Raw genomic sequence first — 23,172 nt, 5'->3', positions numbered from 1 at the left:
ATAGCCCACCACGTAATAAGATTATTATTACGAGCATCTTACATAGTAGACCAATAAAAAAGGAGGTACGGCAGGTGTTCCATTAATATAGACATGAGTCGAGGCGTCGGGGCATTTCGTTCGATATTAGAACTAGATGCAGAGGTACGTTGCGCGCACATCGAAACAAATGACGGGAAGGGATAGGGAAGGAGAAGGGATATATGTCTTTGCGACGCAAATTAGAAGGGGTGTGATCATACCAGCACTAGTTCATAGGATCAATCAGAACTCTGCAGTTAAGGGTGCTTAGGCGAGAGTAGTTCTACGATGGGTGACCTCTTGGGAAGCACTCGTGTTGCACCTTTTTTTTTTTCAGATGAAGCATTAAATGTTATGCGGGACTGGAGCAACGGTCCGCCTGTTCATTCGTAATCGTGAGTCACAATGCAGGGGCATTTTGCTTAATACTTTTTGTGCATTCAATTAAAGCCCATCACGTGATGAGAGTGTCATTGCGAGCATCTTAAATAGTAGAACAACGAAAAATGAGGTACGGCAGGCGATCCGTTCGTATGGGCATGAGTCGAGGTGCTAGGGCATTTCGCTCGATATTAGAACTAGAAGCAGAGGTGAGTTACGCGCACGGCGAAATAAATGACGGGAAGGGAGAGGGAAGGATAAGTGGTATATCTCTTTGCGGCGCAAATTAGAAGGAGTGCGATCATACCAGCACTATTTCACCATATCCCATCAGAATTCCGAAGTCAAGCGTGCTTGAGCAAGAGTAATACTAGGATGGGTGACCTCTTGGGAAGTACTCGTGTTGCACCCATCTTTTTATAGACGAGGCATTAAAAGTTACTCGGGACCAGTGCGATGATCCAGCCGTTCATTCACAAACATGAGTAACGGCGCCAGGATATTTTACTTACTATTTTTCATGCATTCAATTAAAGCCCATCACATGTTGAGAGTGCCATTGCGAGCATCTTACATAGTAGAACAATAAAAAAGGAGGTGCGGCAGGTGTTTCATATAGACATGAGTCGAGGTGCCGGGGCATTTCGCTCGATATTAGAACTAGAAGCAGAGGTGAGTTGTGCGCACATAGAAATAAATGATGGGAAGGGAGAGGGAAGGGGAAGGGATCTATTGGTTTGCGGTGCAAACCAAAACGGTTGCGATCATACCAGCACTAGTTTACCGGATCCCATTAGAACTCCGCAGTCAAGCGTTCTTGGGCGAGAGTAGTACTAGGATGAGTAACCTTCTGGGAAATTCTCGTGTTGTACCCTTCTTTCTACAGATGGGGCGTTAAATGTTACGCGGGACCGGAGTGACGGTCCACCGGGGCAATTTGCTTAATATTTTTTACACATTCAATTAAAACCAACCACGTGATAAGAGTGTCATTGTGAGCACCTTACATAATATAACAACAAAAAACGAGATGCGGTGGGAGATCCTTTCATATGGGCATGAGTCAAGGCACCGGGGCATTTTTTTCTTAATATTAGAACTAGAAAAAGAGGTGAGGTGTGCGCACAGCGAATCAAATGACGGGAGGGGAGAGTGAAGGAGAAGGGGCATATGTATTTTCCGGCGCAAATAAGAAAGGGTGCGATCATACTAGCACAAGTTCACCGGATCCCATCAAAACTCTGCTGTTATGCGTGCTTGGGCGAGAGTAAGACTAGGATGGATTACTTCTTGGGAAGCTCTCGGCTCTCGTGTTGCATCCTTCTTTTTACAGACTGGGCGTTAAACGATATGCAGCATCGGAGCGACGGTCCACCAGTTCATTCGCAAATGTGAGTCACGACACCGGGGCATTTTTTTTAATATTTTTCTTGCATTCAATTAAAGCCCATCACGTGATAAGAGTGTCTGCGAGCATATTACATAGTAAAACAACAAAAAACAAGGTGCGGCGCTATCCGTTCATATGGGCACAGGTCAAAGTGTCAGGGTATTTCGCTTGATATTAGAATTAGATGGAGAGGTGAGGTGCGCGCACAGCGAAACAAATGATGGGAGGGGAGAGGGAAGGAGAAGGGGTATATTACTTGTGGCGCAAATTAGAACGGGTGCGATCATACCAGCACTAGTTTACCGGATCCCATCTCAACTCTGTAGTTAAGCGTGCTTGGACGAGAGTAGTACTAGGATGGGTGATCTCCTGGGAAGTTCTCGTGTTGCACCCTTCTTTTTGCAGACAGGGCGTTATACATTCAACTGGACCGGAGCGATGGTCCACCGGTTCATTTGTAAATGTGAGTCACGGCGCCGGAGAATTTTTCTTAATATTTTTTCAGCATTCAGTTAAATCCCATCACATGATAAGAGTGTAATTGCGAGCATATTAAATAGTAGAACAACAAAAAATGAGAGGTGACGGGCAATCCGTTCTTATGGGCATGAGTCGAGATGGGTCGTTCAACGTTACGCGCGACAGAAACTATGGTCCGCTGCTTTATTGACAAATGCGAGTCACGGTGCCAGAGCATTTTACTTGATATTAGAATGAGAAGTAGAGATGCAGTGTGCATGCACAAGGAAACAAATGATGAGAGGGTGGAGGGAAGGAGAAGGAGTGTATGTATTTGCAGCGCAGAATGAAACAATTGCCATTATACCATCACTAATTCACCATATCCCATCAGAACTCCGTAATTAAATGTGCTTAGGCGAGTGTAGTACTAGAAGTGGTGACCTCCTAAAAAGTCCTTGTGTTGCACCTATTTTTTTTAGATGGGGCACTCAACGTTATGCGCGACTAAAACTATGGTCTGCTGGTTTATTCATAAATGTGAGTCACGACGCCGAGGCATTTTACTTGATGTTAGAACGAGAAGAGGAGGTGCAGTGTGCACGCACAAGGAAACAATGATAGGAGGGGGGAGGGAAGGAGAAAGAGTGCATGTATTTGCAGCGCCGAATAAAACAGGTGCGATCATACTAGCACTGATCCACCGGATACTGTCACAACTCCATAGTTAAGTGTGCTTGGGTGAGAGTAGTACTACAATGGGTGACCTCCTGGGAAGTTCTCGTATTGCACCCATTTTTTTACAGATGGGTCGTTCGCTGTTACGTGCAACTAGAACTATGGTCTGCTGGTTTATTCACAAATGTGAGTCACGGCGCCGGGTCATTTTACTTGATATTAGAACGAGAAGGAGAGGCGCAGTGTGCACGCACAAGAAAATAAATGACGGGGGAGGGGAGGGAAAGAGAAGGAGTGTAGGTATTTGCCGCGCGGAATGAAACATGTGCGATCATACCAGCACTAATGCACCGGATCCCATCAGAACTCAGCAGTTAAGTGTGTTTGGGCGTGAATAGTACTAGGATGGGTGACCTCCTGGGAAGTCTTCTTGTTTCATCCATTTTTTTGCAGATGGGTCCTTCAACATTATGCGTGACTGGAATTATGGTCTGCTAGTTTATTCGCAAATGTAAGTCACGTCACTGGTGCATTTTACTTGATATTAGAGCGAAAAGGAGAGGTGTTGTGTGCATGCACAAGGAAACAAATGACAGGTGGAGGGATGGAAGGAGAAGGAGTGTATGTATTTACAGCGTAGAATGAAACAGGTGCGATCATACCAGCACTAATGCACTGGATCCCATCAGAACTCCGTACTCAAGTGTGCTTCGGCAAAAGTAGTACTAGGATGGGTGACCTCTAGGGAAGTACTTGTGTTGCACCAATTTTTTTACAGATAGGTCGTTCAACATTACGCACGACTAGAACTATAGTCTGCTGGTTTATTCGCAAATGTGAGTCATGACACCAGGGCATTTTACTTGATATTAGAACGAGAAGCAGAGGTGCAGTGTGCACGCACAAGGAAACAAAAGACGGTAGGGGGGAGGAAAGGAGAAATAGTGTATGTATTTGCAGCGTAGAATGAAACAGGTTCCATTATACCATCACTAATTCACCGAATCCCATCAGAACTCCGCAGTTAAATGTGCTTGGGCGAGTGTAGTACTAGGAGTGGTGACCTCTTGGGAAGTCCTCGTGTTGCACCCATTTTTTTGCAGATGGGTCCTTCGACGTTACGCGCGACTGGAACTATGGTCCGCTAGTTTATTTGCAAATGTGAGTCACGGCGCCAGGGCATTTTACTTGATATTAGAACGAGAAGCAGAGGTGCAGTGTGCACCCACAAGGAAACAAATGACGGGAGCGGGGAGGGAAAGAGAAGGAGTGTATGTATTTGCAGCGCGAAATAAAACAGGTGCGATTATACCAGCACTAATGCACCGGATCCCTTCAGAACTCCACAGTTAAGTGTCCTTTGGCAAGAGTTGTACTAGGATGGGTGATCTCTTGGGAAGTACTCGTGTTGCACTAATTTTTTTGCAAATGGGTCATTCGATGTTATGCACGACTGGAACTATGATTCGCTAGTCTATTCGTAAATGTGAGTCATAGCACCGGGGCATTTTACTTGATATTAGAACGAGAAGGACAGGTGCAGTGTGCACGCACAAGGAAAACAATGATAGAAGGGGGGAGGATAGCAGATGGAGTATATGTATTCGCAACGCGGAATCAAATAGGTGCGATCATGCCAGCACTAATGCACCGGATCCCATTAGAACTCCGCAGTTATGTGTGCTTGGGCGAGAGTTGTACTAGGATGGGTGACCTCCTGATAAGTCCTCGTATTGCACCTATTTTTTTTTCAAATGGATCGTTCGACGTTACGCGCGAGTAAAACTATTGTCCGTCGATTTATTCGCAAATGTGAGTCACAGCGCCAGAGCATTTTATTTGATATTAGAAGGAGAAGGAGAGGTGCAGTGTGCACACACAAGGAAACAAATGACAGGAGGGGGGAGGGAAGGAGAAGGGGTGTATGTATTTGCAGCGCGGAATGAAATAGGTGCGATCATACCAGCACTAATCCATCGAATCCTATCAAAACTCTGCAGTTAAGTGTGTTTGGGAAAGAGTAGTACTAGGATGGGTGACCTCCTGGGAAGTCCTCGTATTGGACTCATTTTTTTTAAGATGGGTCGTTCCACGTTACGCACGACTGGAATTATGGTCCGCTGGTTTATTCGCAAATGTGAGTCACAGCGCCGAGGTTTTTTACTTGATATTAGAACGAGAAGGAGAGGTGCAGTGTGCACGCACAAGGAAACAAATGACGGGAGGGAGGAGTGAAGGAGAAGGAATGTATGTATTTGCAGCGCGGAATGAAATAGGTGCCATGATACCAAAACTAATTCACCGGATCCCATCAGAACTCCACTGTTAAGTTTGCTTGGGTGAGAGTAGTACTAGGATGGGTGACCTCCTCGGAAGTACTCGTGTTGCACCCATGTTTTTGCAGATGGGTCGCTCGACATTATGCGCGACTAGAATTATGGTCCATTGGTTTATTCGCAATTGTGAGTCATGGCGCCGAGGCATTTTCCTTGTTATTAGAACGAGAAAGAGAGGTGTAGTGTGCATGCATAAGGAAACAAATGACGGGAGGGGGGAGGGACGAAGAAAAAGTGTATGTATTTGCAGCGCAGAATGAAACAGGTGCCATTATACCATCACTAATTCGCAGGATCCCATCAGAGCTGCGCAGTTAAGTGTGCTTGGGCGAGGGTAGTACTAGGAGTGGTGACCTCCTAGGAAGTCCTCGTGTCACACCTCTTTTTTTCAGATGGGGCGTTCGACGTTACGCATGACTGGAATTATGGTCCATTGGTTTATTCAAAAATGTGAGTCAAGGTGCCGGGGTATTTTACTTGATATTAGAAAGAAAAGCAGAGGTGCAGTGTGCACGCACTAGGAAACTGATGATGGGAGGGAGTAGGGAAGGTGAATGAGTGTATGTATTTGCAGTGCGGAATGAAACAGGTCCGATCATACCAGCATTAATTCATCGGACCCCATCAGAACTCTGCACTTAAGTGTGCTTGAGCGAGAGTAGTACTAGGATGGGTGACTTCCTGGGAAGTCCACATGTTACACCCATTTTTTTGCAGATGGGTCGTTCGACGTTACGAGCGACTAGAATTATGGTCCGATGGTTTATTCGCAAATGTAAGTCACAGCGCCGATGCATTTTATTTGATATTAGAATGAGAAGGAGAGGTGCAGTATGCACACACAAGAAAACAAATGACGAGAGGTGGGAGGAAATGAGAAGGAGTGTATGTATTTGCAGCGCGAAATGAAACATGTGCGATCATACCAGCACTAATGCACCGGATCCCATCAGAACTCCACATTTAAGTTTACTTGGGTGAGAGTAACACTAGGATGGGTGACCTCCCCAGAAGTACTCGTGTTATACCCATTTTTTTGCAGATGGGTCGCTCGATGTTACGCGTGACTGGAACTATGGTCCGTAGGTTTATTCACAAATATGAGTCACGGCACCGAAGAATTTCTTGATATTAAAAGGAGAAGGAGAGGTGTAGTGTGCACGTACAAGGAAATAAATGATGGGAGGTCGGAGGGAAGGAGAAGAAGTGTATGTATTTACAGCGTGGAATAAAACAGTTGCGATCATCGCAACACTAATGCATCAGATCCCATCAGAACTCTACAATTAAGTGCGCTTGGGTGACAGTAGTACTAGGATGGATGACCTCTTGGGAAGTCCTCGTGTTGCATCTATTTTTTTTGTAGATGGGTCGTTCGACGTTACGCGCCACTAGAACTTTAGTCCGCTGGTTTTTTCGTAAATGTGAGTCACGGTGCCGAAGCATTTTACTTTATATTACAATGAGAAGTAGAGGTGCAGTATGCAGGCAATAGGAAACAAATGATGGGAGGGGGAGGGAAATTGAAGGAGTGTGTGTATTTGAAGCGCGGAATGAAACAGGTGCGATCATACCAGTAGTAATGCATCGGATCCCATCTAAACTGCACATTTATGTGTGTTTTGGTGAGAGTAGTACTAGAATGGGTGACCTCCTGGGAAGTACTCATGTTGCACTCATTTTTTTGAAGATGGGTCATTTAACGTTACGCGCAACAGGAACTATGGTCTGCTGGTTTATTCGCAAATATGAGTCACAGTGCCGGAGCATTTTATTTGATATTAGAACGAGAAAGAGAGGTGCAGTATGCACACACAAGGAAACAAATGAAGGGAGGGGGTGGGAAGGAGAAGGAGTGTATGTATTTGCAGCGCAAAATGAGTTGCGCTCACAGCGAAACAAATGATAGGAAGGGAGAGGAAAGGAGAAGTGATATATGTCTTTGCAGCGCAAATTAAAAGGGGTGCGATCATACCAGCACTAGTTCATCGGATCCCATCAGAACTCCGCAGTCAAGCGTGCTTGGGTGAGAGTAGTACTAGAATGGGTGACCTCTTGGGAAGTACTCGTGTTGCACCCTTCTTTTTGTAGACACGGCATTAAATGTTACGCGAGACATGAGCGACAGTCCGATGGTTCATTCATAACCGTGAGTCACGGCGCCGAGACATTTTGCTTAATATTTTTTGTCCATTCAATTAAGGGCCATCACGTGTTGAGAGTGTCATTGTGAGCATCTTACATAGTAGAAAAATGAAAAAGGAGGTGTGTTGGGTGTTTCATATAGACATGAGTCGAGGCACCGGGACATTTCGCTCGATATTAGAACTAAAAGCAGAGGTGAGTTGCGCGCACAACGTAATAAATGATGGGAAGGGAGAGGGAAGGGGAAAGGGTATATGTATTTGCGGCGCAAACCAGAATAATTGCGATCATTTAGCACTAGTTCACTGAATCCCATCAAAACTCCACAGTCAAGCGTTCTTGGGCGAGAGTAGTACTAGGATGCGTGACCTTCTAGGAAGTTCTCATGTTGCACCCTTCTTTCTATATATGGGGCATTAAATGTTACGCGGGACTGGAGCGATGGTCCGCCGGGGCATTTTACTTAATATTTTTTCGTGCATTCAATTAAAACCAATCTTATGATAAGAGTGTCATTGCGAGCACCTTACATAATATAACAACAAAAAACGAAGTGCGGTGGGTGATCCGTTCACTGGGCATGAATCGAGGTGCTAGGGCATTTCGCTTAATATTAGAACTAGAAGAAGAGGTGAGGGCACGCACAGTGAATCAAATGACGGAAGGGGAGAGGGAAGAAGAAGGGACATATGTATTTGCGGCGCAAACAAGAAAGGATGCGATCATACCAGCACTAGTTCACTGGATCCCATCAGAACTCTGCAGTTATACGTGCTTGGGCGAGAGTAGTACTAGGATGGGTTACCTCTTGGGAAGCTCTCGGCTCTCATGTTGCATCCTTCTTTTTTCAGATTGGGTGTTAAACGTTACGCGAGACCAGAGTGACAGTCCACCGGTTCATTCGCAAACGTGAGTCACCGCGCCGGGGCATTTTGTTTAATATTTTTTGCAGATTCAATTAAAGCCCATCACGTGATAAGAGTGTCTGCGAGCATATTACATACTAGAACAACAAAAAACGAGGTGCGACGCTATCATTTCATATGGGCCTGAGTCGAGGCGCCGGGGTATTTCGATTGATATTAGAATTAGATGTAGAGGTGAGGTACGCACACAACGAAACAAATGACGGGAGGGGAGAGGGAAGGAGAAGGGGTATATGTACTTGCGACGCAAACTAGAACGAGTGCGATCATACCAGCACTAATTCACCAGATACCATCTGAACTCGGTAGTTAAGTGTGCTTGGGCGAGAGTAGTACTAGGATGGGTGATCTCTTGAGAATTTCTCGTGTTGCACCCTTCTTTTTGCAGACGAGGCGTTAAACATTCAATTGGATTGGAGCGATGGTCCGCCAGTTCATTTGCAAACGTGAGTAACGGCACCGGAGAATTTTTCTTAATATTTTTCAGCATTCAATTAAATCCCATCACGTGATGACAGTGCCATTGCGAGCATGTTAATAGTAGAACAACCAAAAACCGAAGGCGGCGTGCGATCCGTTCATATGGGCTTGAGTCGAGATGGGTCGTTCGACGTTACGTGCAATTGGAACTATGGTCCGCCAGTTTATTCGCAAATGTGAGTCACGACGTCGAGGCATTTTACTTGATATTAGAACGAGAAGCAGAGGTACAGTGTGCACGCACAAGGAAACAAATGACGGGAGGGGGGAGGGAAGGAGAAGGAGTGTATGTATTTGCAGCGCGGTATCAAACAGGTTCGATTATACCAGCACTAATGCACCGGATCCCATCAGAACTCTGCAGTGAAGTGTGCTTGGGTGAGAGTAGTACTAAGATGGTGACCTCCTCGAAAGTCCTCGTGTTGCGCCCGTCTTTTTACGGATGGGGTGTTAAACGTTATGCGCAATAGGAGCCATAGTCCGTCGGTATGAGTCATGGCGCTAGAATATTTTTCTTAATATTTTTCGTGCATTCATTTATAGTCCACCACATGATAAGAGTGTCATTACGAGCATCTTAAATAGTAAAATAATGAAAAACGAGGTACGACAGGTGGTCTATTTATCTCGGCGTGAGTCGAGGTGCCCGGACATTTCGCTTGATATTAGAACTAGAAACAGAGGTGTAGTGTGCATGCACAACGAAACAAATGACGAGAGAGGGGAGGGAAGGAGAAGGGGTATATGTAGTTGCAGAACGAAATAGAAGGGGTGCGATCATACCAACACTAATGCATCGGATCATGTCGAACTCCGTAGTTAAGCATGCTTTGGTGAAAGAAGTATTAGGATGGGTGACCTCTTGCGAAGTCCTTGTGTTCCACCCGTCTTTTTAAGGATGGGGCGTTAAATGTTATGCGTGACTGGAGCGACAGTCCACTAGTGTGAGTCGCGACATTGGGTTATTTTGCTTAATATTTTTCATGCATTCATTTATAGTCTATCACGAGATAAGAATGTCATTACGATTATCTTACATAGTAGAACAATAAAAATAGAATTGTGGGGGGCGGTCTGTTTATCTGGGCATGAGTCGAGATGGCTTAGCATTTCGCTTAATATTAGAACTAGAAATAGAGGTGCGGTGTGCGCGCACAACAAAATAAATGATAAGAGGGGAGAGGGAAGAAGAAGTGGTATATGTATTTGCAGCGCAGAATGGAAGGGGTGCAATCATACCAGCACTAATGCATCGGATCCCATCGAACTTCGTAGTTAATCGTGCTTGGGCGAAAGTAGTACTAGGATGGGTGATCTCCTAGGAAGTTCTCATGTTGCACCTTTCTTTTTGTAGATGGAGCGTTGAATGTTAAGCGGGACTAGAGCAACAGTCGCCGGTTAATTCGCAAACGTGAGTCACGGCGTCAGAGCATTTTGCTTAATATTAATTGTGTATTCAATTATAGCCCACCACGTGATAAGATTATTATTACGAGCATCTTACATAGTAGAACAACAAAAAGGAGGTGCAGCGGGTGTTCCGTTCATATAGACATGAGTCGAGGCGTCGAGACATTTCGCTCGATGTTAGAACTAGAAAAAGAGATGCGTTATGCACACAGCGAAACAAATGATGGGAAGGGAGAGGGAAGGAGAAGGGATATATGTCTTTGCGGTGCAAATTAGAAGGGGTGCGATCATACCAGCACTAGTTCATGGGATCCATCAGAACTCTGTAGTTAAGCGTGCTTGGGCGAGAGTAGTTCTACGATGGGTGACCTCTTGGGAAGCACTCGTGTTGCACCTTTTTTTACAGACGGGGCGTTAAATGTTACGCGGGACTGGAGTGACGGTCTGCCTGTTCATTCGCAAATGTGAGTCACGGTGCCGGGGCATTTTGCTTAATACTTTTTGTGCATTCAATTAAAGCCCATCACGTGATGAGAGTGTCATTGCGAGCATCTTAAATAGTAAAACAACGAAAAATGAGGAACGGTGGGTGATCCGTTCATATGGGCATTAGTCGAGGTGCCAGGGCATTTCGCTAGATATTATAACTACAAGCAGAGGTGAGTTGCATGCACAGCGAAACAAATGACGAGAAGGGAGAGTGAAGGAGAAGTGGTATATGTTTTTGCAATGCAAATTAAAAGGGGTGCGATCATACCAGCACTAGTTCACCGGATCACATCAGTTCTCCGCAGTCAAGCGTGCTTGGGCGAAAGTAGTACTAGGATGGGTGACCTCTTGGGAAGTACTCGTGTTGCACCCTTCTTTTTGTAAACAAGGCATTAAATGTTACGCGGGACCACAACGATGGTCCGGCGGTTCATTCACAAACGTGAGTCACGGCGCAGGGACATTTTGTTTAATATTTTTTGTGCATTAAATTAAAGCTCATCACGTGTTGAGAGTGTCATTGCAAGCATTTTACATAGTAGAACAATAAAAAAGGAGGTGTGGCGGGTGTTTCATATAGACATGAGTCGAGGCGCCGGGGCATTTTGCTCGATATTAGAACTGAAAGCAGAGGTGAGTTGCGCGCACAGCGATATAAATGATGGGAAGGGAGAGGGAAGGTGAAGGGGTAAATGTATTTGAGGCGTAAACCAAAATGATTGCGATCATACCAGCAGTAGTTCAGTGGATCCCATCGGAACACTGCAGTCAAGCGTTCTTTGGCGAGAGTAGTACTAGGATGCATGACCTTCTGATAAGTTCTCGTGTTGCACCCTTCTTTCTACAGATGGGGCGTTAAATGTTATGTGAGACCGGAGCGACGGTCCGCTGGGGCATTTTGCTTAATTTTTTTTGCACATTCAATTAAAACCAATTACGTGATAAGAGTGTCATGGCGAGCATCTTACATAATGTAACAAAAAAAAACGAGGTGCGGTGGGCGATCCGTTCATATGGCCATGAGTTGAGGCACCGGAGCATTTCGTTTAATATTAGAACTAGAAGAAGAGGTGAGGTGCGCGCACAGCGAATCAAATATCGGGAGGGGAGAGGGAAAGAGAAGGGGCATATGTATTTGCGGCAGAAACAAGACAAGGTGCGATCATACCAGCACTAGTTCACCGGATCCCAACAAAACTCTGTAGTTATGCGTGCTTGGATGAGAGTAGTACTAAGATGGGTTACCTCCTGGGAAGCTCTCGGCTCTCGTGTTACATCCTTCTTTTTCCATACTGGGCATTAAACGTTACGCGAGACCGGAGCGACGGTCCACCGGTTCATTCATAAACGTGAGTCACGACGTCGGGTATTTTGTTTAATATTTTTCGCGCATTCAATCAAAGCCCATCACGTGATAAGAGTGTCTGCGAGCATATTACATAGTAGAACAACAAAAAATGATGTACGGCGCTATCCATTCATATGGGCATGAGTGGAGGAGCCAAGGTATTTCGCTTGATATTAGAATTAGATGGAGAGGTGAGGTACGCACACAACGAAACAAATGACGGGAGGGGAGAGGGAAGGAGAAGGGGTATATGTACTTGCAACGCAAACTAGAACGGGTGCGATCATACCAGCACTAGTTCACCGGATACCATCTTAACTCGGTAGTTAAGTGTGTTTGGGCGAGAGTAGTACTAGGATGGGTGATCTTTTGGGGCGTTAAACATTCAACTGGACCAGAGCGATGGTCCGCCGGTTCATTTGCAAACGTTAATCACGGCACCGGAGCATTTTTCTTAATATTTTTTCAGCATTCAATTAAAGCCCATCACGTGATGAGAGAGTCATTGCGAGCATCTTAAATAGTAGAACAACAAAAATCGAGAGGTGGCAGGCAAACCGTTCATATGGGCATGAGTCGAGATGGGTCGTTCGACGTTACGCGCGACTGAAACTATGGTCCGTTGGTTTATTCGCAAATGTGAGTCACGACGCAGGGGCATTTTACTTGATATTAGAACGAGAAGGAGAGGTGTAGTGTGCACGCACAAGGAAACAAATGATGGGAGGGGGGGAGGGAAGGAGAAGGAGTGTATGTATTTGTGGCGCAGAATGAAACAGGTTCTATTATACCATCACTAATTCACCGGATCCCATCAGAACTTCGCAGTTAAATGTGCTTGGACGAGTGTAGTACTAGAAGTGGTGACCTCTTGGAAAGTCCTCGTGTTGCAACAATTTTTTTGCAGATGGGTCGTTCGACGTTACGCGCGGCTGAAACTATGGTCCGCTGGTTTATTTGCAAATATGAGTCACGGCGCTGGGGCATTTTACTTGATATTAGAACGAGAAGGGGAGGTGTAGTGTGCACGCACAAGGAAATAAATGACGGGAGGGGGGAGGGAAGAAGAAGGAGTGTATGTATTTGCAGCGCAGAATGAAACAGGCGCCATTATACCATCACTAATTCACCGGATCCCATCACAACTCTGCAATTAAATGTTCTTGGGCGGTTGGAGTACTAGGAGTGGTGACCTCCTGGGAAGTCCTCGTGTTGCACCCATTTTCTTGCAGATGAGTCATTCAACGTTACGCGCGACTGGAACTATGATCCTCTGGTTTATTCACAAATGTGAGTCACGACGCCAGGGCATTTTACTTGATATTAGGACGAGAAAGAGAGCTGTAGTGTGCACGCATAAGGAAACAAATGACGGGAGGGGGAAGGTAAGGAGAAGAAGTGTATGTCTTTGCAGCGCGGAATGAAACATGTGCGATCATACCAGCACTAATGCAGCGGATCCCAACAGAACTTCGAATTTTAGTGTGATTGGGCGACAGTAGTACTAGAATGGGTGACCTCTTAGGAAGTTCTCGTATTGCAACAATTTTTCTGCAGATGGGTCGTTCGACGTTACTCGCGATTGGAACTATGGTCTGCTGGTTTATTCAGAAATGTGAGTCACGGAGCCGGGGCATTTTATGATATTAGAACGAGAAGGAGAGGTGCAGTGTGCATGCACAAGGAAACAAATGACGGGAGGGGGAGGGAAGGAGAAGGAGTGTATGTAGTTGCAGCGCAGAATAAAAAAGGTGCACCGGATCCCATCAGAACTCCACAGTTAATTGTGCTTGGCCGTGAGTGGTACTAGGATGGGTGACCTCCTGGGAAGAACTCATGTTGCACTCATTTTTTTGCAGATAGGTCGTTTAATGTTATGTTTGAGTCACAGCGCTGGGGCATTTTACTTGATATTACAACGAGAATGAGAGGTATAGTGTGCACGCAAAAGGTAATAAATGACAAGAGAGGGGAGGGAAGGAGTAGTGTATGTATTTGCAGTGCTGAATGAAAGATGTGTGATCATAGCAGTACTAATGCACCAGATCCCACGAGAACTTCGCAGTTAAGTATGCTTGGGCGAGAGAAGTACTAGGATGGGTGACCTCCTGCGAAGTCCTCGTGTTGCAACTATTTTTTTGCAGATGGGTCGTTCGACGTTACACGCGACTGGAAGTATGGTTTGGTGGTTTATTTGCAAATATGAGTTAAGGCGCCGGGGCATTTTACTTGATATTAGAACGAGGAGTAGAGGTAAAATCAAACAAATGATGGGAGGGGGAGGGAAGGAGAAGGACTGTATGTATTTGCAGCGCGGAATGAAACAGGTGCCATTAGACCATCACTAATTCACCAGATCCCATAAGAACTCCGCAGTTAAATGTTCTTGGACGAGTGTAGTACTAGGAGTGGTGATCAACTGGAAAGTCCTGGTGTCGCACCAATTTTTTTGTAGATGGTTCGTTCGAAGTTACACGCGACTGAATTATGGTCCGCTGGTTTATTTGCAAATGTGTGTCACGGCGCTGGGGCATTTTATTTGATATTAGAATGAGAAGGAGAGGTGCAGTGTGCACGCACAAAGAAAACAAATGACGGGAGGGTAGAAGGAAGGAGAAAGAGTGTATGTATTTGCAGTGGAAAATGAAACAGGTGTGATCATGCCAGCACTAATACACCGGATCCCATCAGAACTCTGCAGTTAAGTGTGCTTGGGCGAGAATAGTGCTAGGATGGGTGACCTCCTGGGAGTACTCGTGTTGCACCTATTTTTTTACAGATGGGTCGTTCGACGTTACGCGTGATTGGAACTATGGTCTGCTGGTTTATTCGCAAATATGAGCCACAGCACCAGGGCATTTTACTTGTTATTAGAACGAGAAAGAGAGTTGTAGTATGCACGCACAAGGAAACAAATGACGGGAGGGGAGAGGGAAGGAGAAGGAGTGTATGTATTTACAGTGTGTAATGAAACAGGTGCGATCATACCAGAACGAATGCACCGGATCCCATCAGAACTCCACATTTAAGTGTACTTGGGCGAAAGTAGCACTAGGATGGGTGACCTCCAGGGAAGCACTTGTGTTGTACCCATTTTTTTGCAGATGGGTTGTTCGACGTCATGCGCGACTAGAACTATGGTCCGCTGGTTTATTCGCAAATGTGAGTCACGATGCTTGGGCATTTTACTTGATATTGGAAGGAGAAAGAGAGGTGTAGTGTGCACACACAATGAAACAAATGACTGGAGGGGGGAGGGAAGGAGAAGGAGTGTATGTATTTGCAGCGCGCAATGAAACAGGTGCGATCATACTAGCACTAATGTACCAGATCCCATTAGAACTCCGCAGTTAAGTGTGTTTGGGTGAGAGTAGTGCTAGAATAGGTGACCTCCTAAGAAGTCCTCGTGTTGCACGCGTCTTTTTCTTAATATTTTTCGTGCATCCATTTATAGTTCACCATGTGATAAGAGTGTCATTACGAGCATCGTAAATAATAGAACAAGCAAAACAGAGGTGCGGTGGGCGGTCCGTTCATCTGGGCGTGAGTTGAGGCAACAAGGCATTTTGCTTGATATTACAACTAGAATTAGAGGTGCGGTCTCCACACAGAGCGAAACAAATGAAGGGAGGGGGGAGGTAAAGAGAAGGGGTATATGTATTTGAAGTGAGGAATAGGACGGGTGGGATCATACTAGCACTAATGCATCGTATCCCATCATAACCTGCAGTTAAGCATTTTTGGGTGAGAGTAGTACTAGGATGAGTTACCTCTTGGGAAATGCTTGTCTTTTTGCGGACAGGGCATCAAACGTTACGCACGACCGGAGCCATAGTCCGCTGGTTCATTTACCGGCGTGAGTCGCCGCGCCGGGGCATTTTGCTTATTTTTTTTTGTGCACTCATTTATAGTACACCACGTGATAAGAAAGTCATTACGAGCATCTTACATAGTAGAACAACGGAAAAAAAAAAGTGTGGTGGGTGGTCCTTTAATCTGGGCATAAGTCGAGGCGCTAGGGCATTTTGCTTGATATTATAACTAGAAATAGAGATGCAGTGTGCGCGCACAGCTAAAAAAATGGCGAGAGAGGGGAGGAAATGAGAAGAGGTATATGTATTTGCAATGCGAAATAGAAGGGGTGCGGTCATACCAACACTAATGCACCGAATCCCATCGAACTATGTAGTTAAGCATACTTGGGCGAGAGTAGTACTAGGGTCGGTAACCTCCTGAGAAGTCCTCGTGTTGAACTGTCTTTTTGCAAACGTGGCAAAAAATGGTACATGTGATCGAAGCCACAATCCGCTGGCATGAGTCTTGTCGCCAGAAAATTTTACTTACTATTTTGTCATGCATTCATTTATAGTCTACCACGTGATAAGAGTGTCATTACGAGCATCTTACATAGTAGAATAAAGAAAAATGAGGTACTGCGGGTGGTCCTTTCTTCTGGCATGAGTCGAGGTGTCGAGGCATTTTGCTTGATATTAGAACTATAAACAGAGGTGCGGTGTGCGCACACAGTGAAAAAAGTGACGGGTAGGGAGAGGGAAGGAGAAGGGGTATATGTATTTGCAGCACGGAATCGAAGGGGTGTAATCATACTAGCATTAATACACCAGATCCCATCGAACTCCATAGTTAAGCATGCTTAGACGAGAGTAGTACTAGGATGGGTGACCTCCTGGGAAGTTCTCTTGTTGCACCCGTCTTTTTGCAGACGGTGCATCAAACGTTACGCGCGATCGGAGCCACAGTCTGCCGGCATTAGTAGCGACGTTGAAACATTTTGCTTAATATTTTATGTGTACTTATTTGTAGTCCACCACGTGATAAGAGTCTCATTACGAGAGTCTTACATAGTAGAACAATGAAAAAAGAGGCGCAGCAGGCCTCCATTCTTCTGGGCGTGAGTCGAAGCGATATGGCATTTCGCTCTATATTACAACTAGAAGTAGAGATGCGGTATGGCCGCACAGTGAAATAAATGATGGGAGAGGGGGGGGGAGGAGAAGGGCTATATTTATTTGCAGTGGGGAATGGGACAGTTGCGATCATACAAACACTAATGCACAGGATCCCATCAGAACTCTGTAGTCAAGTGTTCTTGGGCGAGATTAGTTCTAGGATGGGTGACCTCCTGGAAAGTCCTCGTGTTGAACCCTTGTTTTTTAGACGGGGTGTTAAACGTTAAGTGAGATCGGAGCCACAGTTTGTCGGTGTGAGTTGCGGGGCCTGAAAATTTTGCTTAATATTTTTCGTGCATTCATTTATAGTCCACCACGTGATAAGAGTATCATTACGAGTATCTTACATAGTATAACAATGAAAAACAAGGTACGGTGGGCGATCCATTCATCTGGGCGTGAGTTGAGGTACCGGGGTATTTCGCTTGTTATTTGAACTAGAAACAGAGGTGTGGTGTGTGCGCACAACGAAACAAATGACGGGAGGGGTAAGGGAAGGAGAAGGGGTATATGTACTTGCAGCGTGGAATGGAAGGGGTGCGATCATACCTACACTAATGCACTGGATCCCATTGAATTTTGTAGTTAAGTGTGCTTGGGCGAAAGTAGTACTAGGATGTGTGACCTCCTGGAAATTTCTCATGTTCCACTCATTTTTTTGCTGACGAGACGTTAAACATTATGCGCAATCAAAGCCATTGTCCCTCGGAGTGAGTCGCAACGCCAAGACATTTTTCTTAATATTTTTCGTGCATTAATTTATAGTTTGCCACGTGATAAGAGTGTCATTACGAGCATCTTACATAGTAGAATAACGACAAACGAGGTACAGGGGGTAGTCCGTTCATCAAGGCATGAGTTGAGGTGCCAGAGCATTTTGCTCTATATTAGAACTATAAGCAAAGGTGCGGTGTTCGCGCATAGCCAAACAAATAACAGGGGGGAGGGAGGGAGAAGGGGTATATATATTTGTAGCACAAAATAGAAGAGGTGCGATCATACTAGCACTAATGCACCAGATCCCATCGAACTCCATAATTGAGTGTGCTTTGGCGATAGTAGTACTAGGATGGGTGATCTTTTGGGAAATTCTCGTGTTGCGCCCGTCTTTTTACGAATGGGGTATTAAAGTTATGCGCAATAGGAGCCATAGTCCGCCGGTGTGAGTCGTGGCGCCATAAAATTTTACTTAATTTTTTGTGTGCATTCGTTTATAGTCCACCACATGATAAGAGTGTCATTACGAGCATCTTACATAGTAAAACAATGAAAAACGAGGTACGACATGCGGTCCATTTATCTAGGCGTGAGTCGAGGTGCCCAAACATTTCGCTTGATATTAGAACTAGAAACAGAGGTGTAGTGTGCATGCACAGCGAAACAAATGATGGGAGGGGGGAGGGAAGGAGAAGGGGTATATGTATTTGCAGCACGAAATAGAAGGAGTGCGATCATACCAACATTAATGCATCGGATCCTGTCGAACTCCGCAGTTAAGCGTGCTCTGGTGAAAGCAGTATTAGGATGGGTGACCTCCTGCGAAGTCCTCGTGTTCCACCTGTCTTTTTAGGGATGGGGTGTTAAATGTTACACGTGACCAGAGCAATAGTCTGTCAGTGTGAGTCGTGGCATTGGGACATTTTGCTTAATATTTTTCATGCATTCATTTATAGTCCATCACGAGATAAGAATGTCATTACGATTATCTTACATAGTAGAAGAATGAAAATAGAGTTGTGGCAGGAAGTCTGTTCATCTGGGCATGAGTAGAGATGGCTTGGCATTTCGCTTGATATTAGAACTAGAAACAGAGGTGCGGTGTACGCGCACAGCAAAATAAATGATGAGAGGGGAGAGGGAAGGAGAAGTGGTATATGTAGTTGTAGAGCGGAATGGAAAGGGTGCGATCATACCAACATTACTGCATCGGATCCCATCGAACTTCGTAGTTAATCGTGCTTGGGCGAGAGTAGTACTAGGATGGGTGATCTGCTAGGAAATTCTCATGTTGCACTCTTCTTTTTGTAGATCGGACGTTAAATGTTACGCGGGCCTAGAGCGACAGTCGCCGGTTAATTCGCAAACGTGAGTCATGGCGCCGGAGCATTTTGCTTAATATTATTCGTGCATTCAATTATAGCCCACCACGTGATAAGATTATAATTACAAGCATCTTACATAGTAGAACAACAAAAAATGAGGTGCAGCGGGTGTTCCGTTCATATAGATATGAGTCGAGGAGCCGGAGCATTTCACTCGATATTAGAACTAGAAGCAGAGGTGCGTTCCGCGCACAGCAAAACAAATGACGGGAAGGGAGAGGGAAGGAGAAGGGATATATGTCTTTGCGGCACAAATTAGAAGGGTTGCGATCATACCACCACTAGTTCACGGGATCCATCAGAACTCTGCAGTTAAGCGTGCTTTGGCGAGAGTAGTTTTACGATGGGTGACCTCTTGGGAAGCACTCGTGTTGCACCCTTTTTTTTGCAGACAGGGCGTTAAATGTTACGTGGGACTAGAGTGAAGGTCCGCCTGTTCATTCGCAAATGTGAGTCACGTTGCCGGGGCATTTTGCTTAATATTTTTTGTGCATTCAATTAAAGCCCATCACGTGATGAGAACGTCATCGCGAGCATCTTAAATAGTAGAACAACAAAAAATGAAGTACGGTGGGCGATCCGTTCATATGGGCATTAGTCGAGGAGCCAGGGCATTTCGCTCGATATTAGAACTAGAAGCAGAGGTGAGTTGCACGCACAGTGAAACAAATGACGGGAAGGGAGAGGGAAGGAGAAGTGGTATATGTCTTTGCAGTGTAAATTAGAAAAGATGCGATCATACCAGCACTAGTTCACGGGATCCCATCAGAACTCCGCAGTCAAGCGTGCTTGGGCGAGAGCAGTACTAGGATGGGTGACCTCTTGGGAAGTACTCGTGTTAAACCCTTCTTTTTATAGACGGGGCATTAAATGTTATGCGAGACTAGAGCGACTATCCGACGGTTCATTCACAAACGTGAGTCACGACACTGGGACATTTTGCTTAATATTTTTTTTGCATTCAATTAAGGCCCATCACGTATTGAGAGTGTCATTGCGAGCATCTTACATAGTAGAAAAATGAAAAAGGAGGTGCGGCGAGTGTTTCATATAGACATGAGTCGAGGCACCGGGGCATTTTGCTCGATATTAGAACTAGAAGCAGAGGTGAGTTGTGCGCACAGCAAAATAAATGATGGGAAGAGAGAGGGAAGGGGAAGGGGTATATGTATTTGCGGTGCAAACCAAAATGATTGCGATCATACCAGCACCAGTTTTCCAGATCCCATCAAAACTCCGCAATCAAGCGTTCTTGGGCGAGAGTAGTACTAGGATTCGTGACCTTCTGCGAAGTTCTCGTATTGCACCCTTCTTTCTATAGATGGGGCGTTCAATGTTACACAAGACCAGAGCAATGGTCCGTTGGGGCATTTTGCTTAATATTTTTTGCACATTCAATTAAACTCAATCACGTGATAAGAGTGTCATTGCGAGCACCTTACATAATATAACAACAAAAAACGAGGTGCGGTGGACAATCCGTTCATATGGGCATGAGTTGAGGCGCTAGGGTATTTCGCTTAATATTAGAACTTGAAGAAGAGGTGAGGTGCGCGTACAGCGAATCAAATGACGGGAGGGAAGAGGGAAGGAGAAGGAGCATATGTATTTGCGTGCTTGGGCGAGAGTAGTACTAGGATGGGTTACCTCTTGGGAAGCTCTCGGCTCTCGTGTTACATCCTTCTTTTTTTAGATTGGTATTAAACGTTACGCAGAACCGAAGCGACGGTCCACTGATTCATTCACAAACGTGAGTCACGGCACTGGGGCATTTTGTTTAATATTTTTTGCGCAATCAATTAAAGCCCATCAAGTGATAAGAGTGTCTGCAAGCATATTACATAGTAGAACAACAAAAAATGAGGTGCGGCACTATTCGTTCATATGGGCATGAGTCGAGGCGCCGGGGTATTTCGCTTGATATTAGAATTGAATGCAGAGGTGAGGTCCGTGCATAGCAAAACAAATGACGAGAGGGGAGAGGGAAGGAGAAGGGGCATATGTACTTGCGGCACAAACTAGAATGGGTGCGATCATACCAGCACTAGTTCACCGGATCTCATCTGAACTCCATAGTTAAGTGCGCTTGGGCGAGTGTAGTACTAGGAGTAGTGACCTCTTGGGAAGTCCTCGTGTTGCACCTATTTTTTTCAGATGGGGCGTTCGAAGTTACGCACGATTGGAACTATGTTTCGCTGGTTTATTCGCAAATGTGAGTTAAGGAACTGGGGTATTTTACTTGATATTAGAATGAGAAGTAGAGGTGTAGTGTGCACGCACAAGGAAACAAATGACGGGAGGGCAGACGGAAGGAGAAGGAGTGTATGTATTTGCAGCGCAGAATAAAACAGGTGCGATCATGCCAACACTAATTCACCGAATCCCATCAGAACTCCGTATTTAAATGTGCCTGGGCGAGAGTAGTACTAGGTTGGGTGACCTCCTAGAAAGTCTTCGTGTTGCACCCATTTTTTTGTAGATGGGCTGTTCGACGTTACGCGCGACAAGAATTATGGTCCGCTGGTTTAGTCACGGTGCCGAGGCATTTTACTTGATATTAGAACGAGAAGGAGAGGTGCAGTGTGCACGCACAAGGAAACAAATGATGGATACTAGCATTTATACACCGGATCCCATCAGAACTCCACTAATAAGTGTGTTTGAGTGAGAGTAGTACTAGGATGGGTGACCTTCTAAGATGTCCTCGTATTGCACCCATTTTCTTGCAGATGGGTCATTCGACGTTACGCGCGACTGGAACTATGGTCCGCTGGTTTATTTGCAAATGTGAGTCATGGTGCCAGGGTATTTTACTTGATATTAGAACGAGAAAGAGTGATGCAGTGTGCACGCACAAAGAAATAAATGACGAGAAGGGGGAGGGAAGGAGATGGAGTGTATGTATTTGCAGCATGGAATGAAACATGTGCGATCATACGAGCACAAATGCACCGGATCCCATCAGAACTCCGCAGTCAAGCGTGCTTGGGCAAGAGTTGTAGTAGGATGGGTGACCTCTTGGGAATTACTCGTGTTGCGCACTTCTTTCTATAGACGGGGCATTAAATATTATGCGGGACCAGAGCGACGGTCCGGCAGTTCATTCACAAACGTGAGTCACGGCACCGGAACATTTTGCATAAAATTTTTCGTGCATTCAATTAAAATCCATCACGTGTTGAGAGTGTCATTGCGAGCATCTTACATAGTAGAACAATAAAAAAAGAGGTGCGGCGGGTGTTTCATATAGACATGAGTCGAGGTGTCAGGGCATTTCGCTTGATATTAGAACTAGAAGAAGAGGTGAGTTGCGCCCACAGCAAAATAAATGATGGGAAGGGAGAGGGAAGGGGAAGGGGTATATGTATTTGCGGCGCAAACCAAAATGATTGCGATCATACCAGCACTAGTTCACCGGATCCCATCATAACTCCGCAGTCAAGCGTACTTAGATGAGAGTAGTACTAGGATGCGTGATCTTCTGGGAAGTGCTCGTGTTGCACCCTTCTTTCTACAAATGGGGCATTAATGTTACGCGGGACCGGAGCGACAGTCCACCGGGGTATTTTGCTTAATATTTTTTTCACATTCAATTAAAACCAATCACATGATAAGAGTGTCATTGCGAGCACCTTACATAATATAACAACAAAAAAGGAGTTGCGGTGGGCGATCCGTTCATATGGGTAAGAGTCGAGGCGCCGAGGCATTTCACTTAAATGACAGGAGGGGAGAGGGAAAGAGAAGAGGCATATGTATTTGCAGCGCAAACAAGAAAATGTGCGATCATACCAGCACTGGTTCACCGGATCCCATAAGAACTCTGCAGTTATGCATGCTTGGACGAGAGTAGTACTAGAATGGGTTACCTCCTGGGAAGCTCTCGACTCTCGTGTTGCATCCATTTTTTTTCAGACTGGGCGTTAAATGTTACGCGGGATTGGAGCGACGGTCCACCGGTTCATTCACAAACATGAGTAACGGCATCGGGGCATTTTGTTTAATATTTTTTGTGCATTTAATTAAAGCCCACTACG

General features: G+C 45.3%; 24 pseudogenes; all 24 read left to right on the top strand.

The window, feature by feature from the left end:
• Window positions 1-695: 695 nt before the first annotated feature.
• LOC148256432 (5S ribosomal RNA) lies at window positions 696-814 on the top strand (annotated as a pseudogene).
• A 344-nt stretch (window positions 815-1,158) lies between these two features.
• LOC148256431 (5S ribosomal RNA) lies at window positions 1,159-1,277 on the top strand (annotated as a pseudogene).
• A 790-nt stretch (window positions 1,278-2,067) lies between these two features.
• Window positions 2,068-2,186, top strand: LOC148256430 (5S ribosomal RNA; annotated as a pseudogene).
• A 741-nt stretch (window positions 2,187-2,927) lies between these two features.
• On the top strand, window positions 2,928-3,046 carry LOC148256429 (5S ribosomal RNA; annotated as a pseudogene).
• Window positions 3,047-3,252: 206 nt separating this feature from the next.
• On the top strand, window positions 3,253-3,373 carry LOC148256428 (5S ribosomal RNA; annotated as a pseudogene).
• Window positions 3,374-3,577: 204 nt separating this feature from the next.
• Window positions 3,578-3,696, top strand: LOC148256427 (5S ribosomal RNA; annotated as a pseudogene).
• A 531-nt stretch (window positions 3,697-4,227) lies between these two features.
• LOC148256426 (5S ribosomal RNA) lies at window positions 4,228-4,346 on the top strand (annotated as a pseudogene).
• A 206-nt stretch (window positions 4,347-4,552) lies between these two features.
• Window positions 4,553-4,671, top strand: LOC148256425 (5S ribosomal RNA; annotated as a pseudogene).
• A 2,555-nt stretch (window positions 4,672-7,226) lies between these two features.
• Window positions 7,227-7,345, top strand: LOC148256424 (5S ribosomal RNA; annotated as a pseudogene).
• A 779-nt stretch (window positions 7,346-8,124) lies between these two features.
• Window positions 8,125-8,250, top strand: LOC148256423 (5S ribosomal RNA; annotated as a pseudogene).
• A 344-nt stretch (window positions 8,251-8,594) lies between these two features.
• Window positions 8,595-8,713, top strand: LOC148256422 (5S ribosomal RNA; annotated as a pseudogene).
• Window positions 8,714-10,041: 1,328 nt separating this feature from the next.
• On the top strand, window positions 10,042-10,159 carry LOC148256421 (5S ribosomal RNA; annotated as a pseudogene).
• Window positions 10,160-10,505: 346 nt separating this feature from the next.
• On the top strand, window positions 10,506-10,623 carry LOC148256420 (5S ribosomal RNA; annotated as a pseudogene).
• A 346-nt stretch (window positions 10,624-10,969) lies between these two features.
• LOC148256419 (5S ribosomal RNA) lies at window positions 10,970-11,088 on the top strand (annotated as a pseudogene).
• Window positions 11,089-14,077: 2,989 nt separating this feature from the next.
• LOC148256418 (5S ribosomal RNA) lies at window positions 14,078-14,196 on the top strand (annotated as a pseudogene).
• Window positions 14,197-14,713: 517 nt separating this feature from the next.
• LOC148256417 (5S ribosomal RNA) lies at window positions 14,714-14,831 on the top strand (annotated as a pseudogene).
• A 206-nt stretch (window positions 14,832-15,037) lies between these two features.
• Window positions 15,038-15,156, top strand: LOC148256416 (5S ribosomal RNA; annotated as a pseudogene).
• A 1,501-nt stretch (window positions 15,157-16,657) lies between these two features.
• Window positions 16,658-16,775, top strand: LOC148256415 (5S ribosomal RNA; annotated as a pseudogene).
• A 2,157-nt stretch (window positions 16,776-18,932) lies between these two features.
• LOC148256414 (5S ribosomal RNA) lies at window positions 18,933-19,050 on the top strand (annotated as a pseudogene).
• Window positions 19,051-19,863: 813 nt separating this feature from the next.
• Window positions 19,864-19,982, top strand: LOC148256413 (5S ribosomal RNA; annotated as a pseudogene).
• Window positions 19,983-21,160: 1,178 nt separating this feature from the next.
• On the top strand, window positions 21,161-21,279 carry LOC148256412 (5S ribosomal RNA; annotated as a pseudogene).
• A 205-nt stretch (window positions 21,280-21,484) lies between these two features.
• On the top strand, window positions 21,485-21,603 carry LOC148256411 (5S ribosomal RNA; annotated as a pseudogene).
• Window positions 21,604-22,059: 456 nt separating this feature from the next.
• On the top strand, window positions 22,060-22,178 carry LOC148256410 (5S ribosomal RNA; annotated as a pseudogene).
• Window positions 22,179-22,913: 735 nt separating this feature from the next.
• Window positions 22,914-23,032, top strand: LOC148256409 (5S ribosomal RNA; annotated as a pseudogene).
• Window positions 23,033-23,172: the final 140 nt, after the last annotated feature.

Source organism: Carica papaya, chromosome 5, assembly GCF_054855325.1.
Source record: "Carica papaya isolate Zhongbai chromosome 5, ASM5485532v1, whole genome shotgun sequence".
Lineage (NCBI taxonomy): Eukaryota > Viridiplantae > Streptophyta > Magnoliopsida > Brassicales > Caricaceae > Carica > Carica papaya.
This window is presented reverse-complemented; position numbering and strand designations above follow the sequence as displayed.